Genomic DNA, 11,083 nt, shown 5'->3' with positions numbered 1-11,083 from the left:
TTGGTGTAATCTCCTCTGTCAGACTTTCCTCCTCTGCCCTCAGATCTTCTGAAATTCTTCTTATCAGAACTTGTGCCTTTCCTGGAAAATTTCTTTCCCTTCCTGAACTTCCTGTATGCAATCTTTGTGATCCCTTTCACCATAAGAGCAAACAGCTTCATCATCTCCTCATCAGCATCAGTCTCAGACAAGCTTTCAGATTCTGAGTCATCATCACTTTCAGAACTTGATGACTCAGTATCAGACTTTATGAAAAGAGCTTTACTCTTGTCTTTCCTTGAGGTAGCTGCCTTGGGGGATTCTTCTTCAGCCTTAAGAGCAACTGTCCTTGACTTTCCTCCTTTCCTCTTGCTTCTTTGTTCCATCTCAAGTTCATGAGTCTTGAGCATTCCATAAATTTCATCAAGAGTTGTTTCATCAAGATTGTAGTTGTCTCTTATTGTTGTAGCCTTTAAATCCCAGTATTCAGGAAGAGCTAACAGGAATTTAAGGTTTGAATCTTCAAGATCATACTCCTTATTAACCAGTGACAAATCATTCAAGAGTTTGACAAATCTATCATATAAATCAGTCAATGACTCATTAGCCTTTGAGTCAAAGTGTTCATACTCTTGAGTGAGTATTGTCTTCCTGTTCTTCTTAATTATATCAGTTCCCTGACACCTTGTTTCTAGAGCATCCCATATCTCCTTTGCAGTCTTGCAGTTAATTACCCTGTTTGACATTACATTATCAATGGCACTATGCAGTAAGTGTCGTACCTTAGCATCCTTAGCAATTGATGCGATATCTTCAGCAGTGTAATAACTCTTCTCTTTTGGTACAGTCTTTGCTGCTTCACCTGCAACTGCAACAACGAGCTTGGTTGGTTTGTGAGGTCCTTCCTTGATTCTATCAAGATATTCTGGATCTGTAGCTTCCAGAAATATGGTCATCCTTACCTTCCATATGGCATATTCAGATGGTCTCAATATGGGAACTCTGATGGTCTCACACCGACTTTGAATTTGTGTCTTTGGAGGTTCTTCAGTTTTGGTGGGCTTAGTTGGAGTTTCTGTGTCAGACATGATTGTGTTTGGATCTTAAACTGTTTGTGCGTTAACAGATAGGCTCGGATACCACTTGTTAGGTCACACACACACTGTAGAGGGGGTGAATACAGTGTAAAGTACAATCAAATCGAACTTTAATAATTCAAGTAACAGAAAACAAAATTTATTGAAACAATAAACTATGTTACAGTATGGAATTGTTACCTCTCAGTGATGAACAAATATCACGAGAGCTGCTAGGGTTACAATAAATAATCTCCTCGAATATCAACACTTATAGTGTAAACCCTATGTCTGTGTTTATATACTACACAATTACAAGATAATCGCTAATTGATATGGAATATAATTCTGCTTCCTAAAATATATCAATCAGATATCTTTTCTTCCAAGTATTCTATTCTTCATAGAATTCCTTCTTCATGCATATCTCTTCTTATATTTGTCTCGATCTTCTTTCCTTTAATCAACTGCTGTCCTTATCTGAACTTCCTTCAGTACTTAAGTTCTGATATCCATCTTCTGATGATTATCTCCTGATAATTATAAGTACTGATATCCTTAAGTCCTGACTTCCAGTAAGTACTGATTTATCCTGTTTTAAGTAAGATCTGAAAACTAAACATAAATCATATTAGCCACGACATTATCAAATATATCTAACAATTTGCACCAAAAGTAAGTCCTTCCATGGTTGAGGTAGAACAATGTTTTGTCAATAGTCCCTCTGTTAAATCCACTTTCCAGAAGAAACTGAGCTAATGTCTCATACCATGCTCTTGGAGCTTGCTTAAGGCCATAAAGTGCTTTATCAAGCCTATAGACATGATTGGGAAATTTGGGATCTACAAATCCTGGAGGTTGTTCAACATATACCTCTTCTTCCAATTCTCTATTGAGAAAAGCACTTTTCACATCCATTTGAAAGACTTTAAACTTCTTGTGAGCAGCATAATCCAAAAATATTCTTATGGCTTCTAATCTAGCAACTGGTGCAAATGTTTCATCATAATCAATTCCCTCATGTTGAGAGTATCCTTTTGCAATCAGCCTTGCTTTGTTCCTTGTAATTATGCCATCACTGTCAGTTTTGTTTCTGAACACCCACTTTGTACCAACAACAGACCTGTTTTTTGGTCTTGGCACTAGGGTCCAGACTTTATTTCTTTCAATTTCATTTAACTCTTCTTGCATTGCCTGCACTCAATCAGCATCTTGAAGAGCTTCTTCCACTTTCTTTGGTTCAGTCTGAGAAAGAAAAAAATCATAGAGGCATTCATTTGATTTAGCTGTCCTAGTTCTGACACATGCACCAGGATTTCCATTAATTAAGTCAGGTATGTGTGTGCTTTAGTCCACTTCCTTGCAGATTGAAGGTTTTCTCTAGAACTGGATGCTCCCCCATGATCCATGCTGTCTCCATCAACATTTTCTGATGCTCCCCCTGAAATTATGCTCTCTGAGTTGGATCATTTAGAATTTGAGTTTCCAGAAATATCAGAACATGAGTTTCCAGAATTATTAGAACTTTGCCCATCAAAACTTGACGAATCAGAACTTGAAGAGCCTGTTGTGGGTTCTGATGCTTCTTGAGATGTGGTTGTATCTTCAGTATGCTCCCCCTGCACAGGTGCATCTTCTTTTGGCGTAGTCACCACAGTTTCAATGACATCAGAGTTTAATCCATCAGAGCTTGCAGTATCAGGTTTTAGACTGTCATGAGTTATAGAATCATAATTTAAAGCTTCATTTTCAAATCTCAGCTGATCATGATCATTGAAATCTTCAAGTCCTAGTAATCTTCTTATCATCAAAAGAGACATTGATATATTCCAAGACAACCCTTGTTCTTAAATTGTAGACTCTGAAGGCTTTTGTAGAAAGTGGATATCCAACAAAAATTCCTTCATCAGCTTTTAGATCAAATTTAGATAGTTGTTCGGGATGAGTCTTAAGAACAAAACACTTGCATCCAAATACATGAAAATACTTCATATTTGGCTTCTTTTTCTTCACCGTCTCATATGGTATTTTTCCATGATTGTTGATAAGTGTTGAATTCTGAGTAAAACAAGCAGTCTGCACAGTTTCAGTCCAAAAGTAGGTTGGCAACTTTGCTTCATCAAGCATAGTTCGTGCAGCTTCAATAAGAGTTCTATTCTTTCTTTCAACAACTCCATTTTGCTGTGGAGTTCCAGGAGCAGAAAATTCATGCTTTATTCCATGGTTTTTGTATAACTCTTCCATGATCAAGTTCTTGAATTCAGTGCCATTATCACTTCTTATGATCTTCACAGAATCTTTGACCAATTTATCCAGTTGTTTGACATGATCAATCAAGATAGATGCAGTTTCACTTTTTGTTTGCAAGAAATACACCCATGTGTATCTGGTGAACTCATCCACTATGACCATAACATATTTCTTCTTTGCAATAGACATGACATTCACTGGACCAAATAGATCAACATGTAGTAGGTGATAAGGCTCAAGAATTGATGATTCAGTCTTGCTCTTGAATGAAGATTTTCTTTGTTTTGCCTTTTGACATGAATCACAAAGGCCATCAGGAGCAAATACTGATTTTGGCAGTCCTCTCACAAGATCTTTCTTGACTAGTTCATTTATATTGTTAAAATTTAAATGAGATAGTTTCTTGTGCCAATACCAGCTTTCTTTAATTGATGCTCTACTCAACAGACAGATTGCAGAACCATCAGTACTTGTTGAAAGCTTGGATTCATAAATGTTACCATGCCTGTATCCTTTCAGAACAACTTTTCCTGTAGATTTGCTTACAACTTCACAGTGTTCTTCAAAGAAATCCACATGATAACCTCTGTCACAGATTTGACTCACACTCAGCAGATTGTGTTTAAGTCCTGAGACCAGAGCTACTTTTTCAATGATGACATTCCCAAGATTGATATTGCCATATCCCAGCATTTTTCCAATGTTGCCATCTCCATAAGAAATACCTGGGCCAGCTTTCTCCACAAAGTCTGATAGCAGGGCTTTATTTCCAGTCATATGTCCTGAACATCCACTGTCCAGAACTAGGATGTTATTCCTGTTGCCCTGCAATCACAAAGACCACTAATGATTAGTTTTAAGGACCCATACTTGCTTGGATCCTTTAGCCTTTTTAAGTTTGTTAACATTTGCAACGAATTTAGCATCAGAGTTTATGTTAACAGTTTTCTTATCAGAATTTGCAATATCAGACTTTGCATCAGAACTTATACTAGAAGGAATAATGCTAACTTTCTTTACAGAATGTTTTATTTGATAATAATCATAGTACAAACTATGATATTCCTTACAATTATAAATGGAATGCCATAAGCTACCACAATAAAAATAAGGATTTTGTGGCTTATATCTAACAGACTGACTCTTAACTCCTGACTTTGAAGGTAAGGAGTTTATGTTCTTATTCTTCATGCAAAAAGAAGCCAAGATGGTTAGAGTTTCCACAATTATGACATGTTTTTCTAGGAGCATTAGGAACAAGCTTATAATTGTTACTCTTGTTCACACCTTCCTTTCCATTCCTATTTTTTCTAGGTGGTTTTACCTTGTTTACATTCTTAACATCTTTCAACTTATGTTTAAGCTGCTTCTTAGTCATTATGCCTATGTTAACTTCAGTTGGCTTATCCTGTTTAGGTTTGTCAGAAGTTACTTCCTCCTTAACTTCTGATTTCTCAATATCAGACTTTGCAGTTACAAACTTAACAGGATTTACCTTTGGTTTTTGTTTAACAACTATAGGCTCAGTTTCTACAGTTCTCTTAATGTTCTTATCATCTCCATAACCTAAGCCCTCTTTCCAGTTTCCACTACTAAGAATATCCTGAGTTGCTTTACCAGAGTTAGTCCAAGTCCTGATAATCTCTCTTTCCTTTTCTAACTCAGTTTTTAGAGATTCATTCATTTTTAACACTTCATCCCTAACATAAAAGGCATCATCTCTATCTTTCTGAGTTTGATGGAACATGACTAACTCTTTTTCTAAATAATCATTCCTCTTTTTATAAGCAAGATTTTCAGAAGTTAATCTTTTACATGTTAAAGTTTGATCTTTATAACTAATGAACATGGTTTTAAGATATCTTCTCAACTCAGTAATATCATCAGTATGAAAGGCATAAGTAGTTTGAGGTACCTTTAAGTCAGCAGTATCAGAACTGCTATCAGCATTTGCCATCAAGGCATAGTTTTTCTCATCCTCAGAATCTGAAGCATCTGACCATCTTTTCTTCTATGTGATAAGAGCCTTGCCTTTGTCACTCTTCCCTTTTCTGCAATCAGGAGATATGTGGCCTTTCTCACCACAGTTGTAGCATTTAACATTTGAGTAATCTCCTCTGTCAGACTTTCCTCCTTTGCCTTCAGATTTTCCGAAACCTTTCTTTTCAGAACTTGCACCTTTCCTGGAAAACTTCTTTCCTCTTCTGAATTTCCTGTATGCAATCTTTGTGATTCCTTTCACCATAAGAGCACACAGCTTCATTATCTCTTCATCAGGGTCTATCTCAGATATACTTTCAGTTTCCGAGTCATCATCACTATCAGAACTTGATGACTCAGTATCAGACTTTGTGATGAGAGCTTTTCCTTTGCCTTTCTTTGAGGCAGCAACTTTGGGACTTTCCTCCTCAGCCACAAAAGCAATTGTCCTTGACTTTCTTCCATTCCTCTTGCTTCTTTATTCCATCTCAAGTTCATGAGTCTTGAGCATCCCATAAATTTCATCAAGAGTTGTTTCATCAAGATTATAGTTGTCTCTTATTATTGTGGCCTTCAAATCCCATCTTTCAGGAAGTGCTAACAGGAATTTAAGATTTGAATCTTCAATATCATACTCTTTGTCAACTAGTAACAAATCATTCAAGAGTTTAACAAATCTTTCATATAAATCAGTTAATGACTCATCAGGCTTTGAGTCAAAGTGCTCATATTCTTGAGTGAGTATAGTCTTCCAGTTCTTCTAGATTGAATCAGTTCCCTGACACCTTGTTTCCAAAGCATCCCATATCTTTTTTGCAGTCTTGCATTGAATTACCCTATTTGACATGACATTATCAATGGCACTATGCAGAAAGTGTCTTACCTTTGCATCATTTGTAATCGATGAGATATCTTTAGCAGTGTAATCACTTTTCTCCTTTGGTACAGACTTACAGGCTGGCCTGCAACTTCCACAGAGAGTTTGGTTGGCATATGTGGTCCTTTATAAATCCTGTCGAGATATTCTGGATCTGTAGCTTCCAGAAACATAGTCATCTTCACTTTCCATATGGAATACTCAGAAGGTTTCAATATGGGAACTCTTATAGTCTCATATGGACTATGTGTTATGGTTTTTGGAGGTTCTTTAGTTTTGGTGGGCTTGGTTGGAGTTTCTTCTTCAGACATGATTATTTTTGGATCTTAAACTGTTTGTGTGTTAACAGATAGCTCTGATACCACTTGTTAGGTCACATACACTGTAGAAGGGGGTTGAATACAGTGTTTAGCATAATCAAATCGAATATAAGAACTCAAGTAACAGAAAATAGATTTTATTCAACACAATAAACTCTGTTACAATATGGAACTGTCCTCTCTCAGTGATGAACAAATTATCACTAGAGCTGCTAGGGTTACAAAGAATAATAACTTCGATAACGATAACACTTATAGTGTAAACCCTATGCCTGTGTTTATATACTACACAGTTACAAGATAAATTCTAATTGATATGGAATATAATTCTGCTTCCTAAAATATATCAACTAGTTATCTTTTTTCCAAGTATTCTATTCTTCATAGAATTCTTTCTTCATGCATAATTCTTTCTGTCTTAGTCTCGATCTTCTTTCCTTTCAATCAGCCTGCCTGTCTTATCTGAAAGTCATCTTAAGTCCTGATATTATCTCCTGATAAATATCTTCTGATCACTTAAGTTCTGATAACTTAAGTTCTGATATCTTAAGTTATGTCTTCAGTATAAGTGCTGATTTTCAGTTAAGTATTGATTTGTCCTGTTAAGTAAGATCTGAAAACTAAACACAAATCATATTACACATGATATTATCAAATATATCTAACATGTAGCAGACATTATATTTTTCCTACTGGCTGTTAAATATAGAAGTGAGCCAACCATGCCTCTATAGCTTGAAATATCCACAGACTATTCAGTAGTGTTTAATTCAAGTTTAGTTGCAGTAGCCATGGGAGTTTTTGCAGATGTGCAATCCATTAGATCAAACTTCTTCAAAAGATCATAAATATATTTGGTTTGACTAATGAATATTCCATCACTAACTTGATTAACTTGTAGACCAAGAAAATAAGTTAGTTCTCCCATCATGCTCATTTCATATTTACTTTGCATCAATTTGGCAAACTTTTTGCAAAGTTTTTTCATCTGTAGAGCCAAATATAATATCATCTACATTAATTTGAACAAGTATACTAGAGGCATTAACATTTCTATAGAATAAGGTTTGTCAACAGTACCTCTAGTGAAATGATTTTCTAAGAGAAAATTTGACAAAGTATCATACCAGGATCTAGGTGCTTGCTTCAATCCATAAAGTGCTTTCAAGAGATAGTAGACATATTCTGGGAAATTTGGGTCTTCAAAGCCAGGAGGCTGACTGACATAGACTTCTTCCTCCAAATCTCCATTCAAAAAGGCACTTATGACATCCATTTGATAGACTTTGAAATTGGCATGGACTGCATAAGCTAGAAAAGTTCTTATGGATTCAAGTCTTGCAACAGGAGCAAAAGTTTCATCAAAATATATTCCTTCTTGTTGAAAGTAGCCCTTAACAACCAATCTAGCTTTGTTCCTGACAACTATGTCATTTTCATCCATCTTATTTCTGAATACCCACTTGGTGTCAATAGGATTCTTTCTTTTAGGCTTGGGTACCAACTTCCAAACTTTATTCCTTTAAAATTGGTCTGGCTCCTCCTGCATAGCTAAAATCCAATCAGGATCCAATAGAGCTTCCTCTACCTTTTTAGGCTCTTCCCGAGATAGAAAGCTGCTATATAGACATTCCTCTTAAGTTGCTTTTCTTGTCTGTACTCTAGAGGATACATCACTAATAATTAATTCAAATGGGTGATCTCTAGTCCATTTTCTCTGTTGAGGTAGATTAGCTCTAGACGAAGAGGCCTCATTGTTATCTTGATGATTGACAGAGTTTTGATGATCAGAAACTCCCCCAATTTTATGGAACTTTGACTTAAAATTGGAGTTCTTTCTGATTGTGATCTAACTTGACTTTCAGCTCCTATTGATGGATTAACGGATGTTACTCTTTGCCTTTCGACGGATGATGCAGATTGTCTTTCGACGGATGATGCACTTGGTCTTTCGACGGATGTTGAATTATGTGCTTCATTGGTTGTAAATTTTTCTGCATTGTCCTTAGAAATTTGTTCTTGATCACTACTATCATCACTGTCTTCATTTATCATCTCCACATTATCAAATATGAGGCTTTCATAAAAATCTTCATCTTGCAATCCTTCAATCTTTTTATCATCAAACACAACATGTACATATTCCATAATAATATTGGTTCTGAGATTGTAGACTCTGTATTCTTTTCCAACTGCATATCCAACAAAAATGCCTTCATCAGCTTTGGCATCAAACTTTCCATGCTGATCAGTTTGATTCTTTAAGATATAACATTTGCAGCCAAAGACATGAAGAAAGTTTAATGTTGGTTTCCTATTCTTGAACAATTGGTAGGGTGTCATGCATTTTGCTTGATTAACCAAAGAAATATTCTGAGTATAGCATGCAGTATTTACAGCCTCTGCCCAAAAATATGTTGGTAACTTTGACTCTTCAAGCATTGTTCTTGTAGCTTCAATAAGAGATCTATTCTTTCTATCCACTACTCCATTTTGTTGTGGAGTTCTTACCGCAGAAAACTCATGCATGATCCCATTTTCTTCACAAAATAGTCTCATCATAGAATTCTTGAACTCAGTTCAATTGTCACTCCTGATTCTTCTTACTTTGAAATCAGGATGATTGTTGACTTGTCTAATGTGATTGATGATGATTTCAGTAGCTTCATCTTTGGACTTGAGAAAATATGTCCAAGAGAACTTTGAGAAATCATCCACAATTACTAGATAATATCTTTTCTTTGAGATTGACAATATGTTGACTGGTCCAAATAAGTCCATGTGTAGTAATTGTAGAGGTTCTTCAATTGTTGAATCAAGCCTCTTTCTGAATAATGCCTTGATCTGCTTTCCTTTTTGACAGGCATCACATAGTCCATCCTTTGAGAATTCCACTTGAGGAATACCTCTCACCAAGTCTTTCCTGACTAGCTCATTCATAGTCTTGAAGTTAAGGTGGGACAGTTTCTTGTGTCATAGCTAAATAGGCAAGTGACAGATTCTGCATTTGATGAGTTAAAATCAGCTAAGTACACATTTTTTTTCTCACTCCAGTGAGAACCACTTTGTTGTTTCTCTTATTAGTCACGACACAGGCTTCAGAATTGAAAGTTACTGAGTTGCCCTTATCACACAGTTGGCTGATACTCAACAAATTATGTGTGAGTCCATCCACCATGGCAATTTCCTTAATGATGACATTGTCTTTTGAAATCAAGCCATATCTCACAGTATAACCCTTGCTGTCATCTCCAAAAGTAATACTTGAGCCAACTCTCTCCTTGAACTCAGTGAGCAGGGTAGAATCTCCAGTCATGTGCCTTGAGCACCCATTATTCAAATACCAAAGATTCTTTATGTTTCCCTGCACACAACAAAATCAAATCAAGTTGATTTTGGTACCCAAGTTTCCTTGGGTCCTGTTTTATTAGCCTTTTTCTTAGGTTTCTTAGGTCTGTCTTCATTTGACTTAGGCATTTGAGATTCATCCTTAGCCAATTGAATAGAACCCTTAAAACCATTCATCATTACAGAATTATCATGCACAGGCTGATTGACATAGAAAGGCATATTCTGTGCAAACATGTTATTCCAGTATGGCATGCTAAATGGCATTTATGGCATACTAAATGCAGCATAGTAAGGATTTTGTGCAAATGGCATATTAGCAAACTGTGCATTCAAATTATGTGCAGGCATAACATTCACATGCATTGTAGGTATACTGGGAAATGAAGGAAGTGCAGACATGGGAGCAGGCATAACAAGTTTGTAATTAACAGACAAATGATTAACACTAACACACTTGACACATACTTTTCTTGGTGCATATTTATCAGGTGTGTAGTTGTTATGGTTGTTAATTCCCACTTTCCCATTCATACTATTTTTCTTTTTAGACTCTGCTTTCACTTCAATTTTCTTCAATCTATCATTTAATTGCTTAATAGAAAGATGCCTTATATTGACTCTCTTGTTCTTATTCACTTGACTTGTTTCTCCTAGAATAAAGTTCTTAGAAACTGATCCATATTTTTCATTTAATATAGCTAGCTTAGCTTTGCTGACTGGTTTAATTTCACTCAACGGATGTGGCTCATTGCCTTTCGATGGATAATCCTTTTGATTATTCGACGAATAATGTTCATCATCCGTCGAATCCACATCCGTTGAAAGTCCTTCAACTAAATTGGAATCAAGTTTCTCCTTGCTCTTTTTCCAGGATGCATCGCAGAAGGATTCTATACCTTGAACTTTAGTAATTTGAGCATGAACATCTCTAGATGATTTCCATGCCTTAATTACTTCTTGTTCTCATTCAAGCTGCTTTCTTAAAATCTCCTCTTTCTTCAAGGATTCAGTTAGTTCATCTTTAGCAATCTTGCATTCTATCTTCAGTTTTTTAAACTCAACAAATTGAGTTTCTAACACAGTATTTCTTTCACTTAAAAACAGATTGTTCTATTTTAGTTTAGTGTTTTCTTTAGTGAGAGACTTGAGTGTAACACGCAGATGATATAATTCAGTAGACATGTCATTTATGGCATCATTACACTCAATTTTAGATAAATGTGCTAGGTTAGTGGTGATTACCTGATTAC

This window comes from Apium graveolens, chromosome 8, assembly GCF_009905375.1.
Source record: "Apium graveolens cultivar Ventura chromosome 8, ASM990537v1, whole genome shotgun sequence".
NCBI classification, from domain to species: Eukaryota; Viridiplantae; Streptophyta; class Magnoliopsida; order Apiales; family Apiaceae; genus Apium; species Apium graveolens.
The sequence above is the reverse complement of the archived record's forward strand: the minus strand, read 5'-3'. Positions refer to the sequence as shown.